Raw genomic sequence first — 2023 nt, forward strand, 5'->3', positions numbered from 1 at the left:
AAACCGATTCATAAGAATCGTGATGAAGAGATGAAGTTTACTTTTAACATTGCCAAGTGTGATAAAATATTTGATGCTTTGCTGCAAGCTAAAATTATTAGAATAACTCATACTTTGCCGCCGTTTGAAGAGCTGAAACGGCGCGCTTATTGCAAGTATCATAATTCTTTTTCTCATGCTACTAACGATTGCAATGTTTTTCGACGACAGATACAATCGGCCATTAATGACGGACGATTGAACTTTTCTGAAATGCAAGTTGATAAACAGCCTTTTCCAATGAATACCATGGATTTGGAGGGGAAGAAGCTACTCATTCGGCCGGAGGTAGCCGAATCTGCTAATAAAGCTAATGTCATTGTCGGTGAGCCCAGGAAAGACAAGGAGGACAACAAGGTCTTGGGGAGACAGGTTGTGCTTGATAAGCAACCCGATGGCAAGGAAGTGATCAAAATCACCATCAAGAATCCTACACTCGGGGGGCAACCGCAAGTGCAAGAAAATATTCGTGTTAAATTTGTCAAGCCTAAGAGTCCAGAAGTTGGCAAGTGGAAGAAGAATGAAGCTAAAGTGCAGCGCAAGCGGATCAAGCCAACTTTTGATATGTTGCTGTCCAAGTATGCTAACCAGTCGGCCGGTTCTAGTTTCAATCGACCGACTCATCTGAAACGACCAAGGTCACCATTAGCTGATATGTTCAGTCGGTATACAAAACCGAGTGGACCAAAGGCACAGTTTTCAGAAGAGCAGAGGCAATCTGTGTGGGATCGACTTGATTACTCATATAATGGCCGACTCAACATCGGTGACTATCAGTCGGCTGGTCAAAATATGCGACCGAGTGGAAATTATCCGAGTGTAAGGATGCACCCAGGTGGAAGCTATCCGAGTGAAAAAATGTGGCCGAGTAGATTCCATCCGACTGGATTCCATCCGAGTGAATTCCATCAGAGTGACATCCATCCAAGTGGATTCCATCAGAGTAAAAAGCTGCGCCCGAGTGGAAATTTCATGCATCTGGAAAGTCGAAAAGAATGGCGTGTTAAGTCACCAAGTGTTGCAGCAGTTGAGTCGGAAAAAAGCAAGGAGAAAACGGATGCCGACTCACTTATCTTGGGCACCAAAACATTTGCCATACAGCAGCCAATTGTGCATAGCAAACCGGCTGAGCCGATACTTTCTATTGCGCCAAAGCACTCGGCTAATGACCATGAAGCAAGCGCCAGCCGAGTAAAAACGAGAGATCCTAAATACACTCAGCCAAAGTGGTGTCCTCCAGGGCTAACAAAGACACAGAAGAGGAAACTACAGAGGTTAAGGAGCCAAGAGATGGCAGAACAAGAGGCTGAGAAGCAAAGGGATAAGTTGTTCAATGACACTCGGCCTATGGTACCTACAAAACAAGTGTGGAGGCCCAAACAAATACGAGATACAGTGGCCTCTACGCCTATCACAGCAGCACCTACACTACCAAAAAAGGACGACGCAATCATTGCATCGTCTACGTTACCTATTGCTTCCTCTTCACTCGGACAAATTTCTGAATCGGTGGATGCACTTGAGGAGGAGGCTGATATGTTAGACTATGAGTCTACACCGGTTCATGAAGGTATGGATATCAATATGGTGTATTACTTGCCTGCTGAGTTTCGTGCTGTAGATGAGGAAGGGGAGGTGGCTCAGCTGGATTTTGGCCCTAAAAACGCGATATTCGAGAAGCCAAAAGAACCAGTAACGCATCTGAAACCATTATATCTCAGAGGTCATATCAATGGGTCGCCGCTCACTCGGATGCTTGTTGATGGTGGTGCTGTGGTAAACCTTATGCCCTATTCGGTCTTCAAGAAATTGGGTTTGCCTGATGAAGAATTGATCAAGACCAATATGGTGCTTAACGGGTTTGAAGGCAAAGAGAAAACTGAAGCCAAAGGTGTGATGTATGTGGAGCTTACAGTCGGAAGCAAAACTTTGGCTACTGCATTCTTTGTCGCTGAGGTGCAAGGTAACTACAACGTCATACTAG

This window comes from Triticum urartu, chromosome 6, assembly GCF_003073215.2.
Source record: "Triticum urartu cultivar G1812 chromosome 6, Tu2.1, whole genome shotgun sequence".
Taxonomy (NCBI): Eukaryota; Viridiplantae; Streptophyta; class Magnoliopsida; order Poales; family Poaceae; genus Triticum; species Triticum urartu.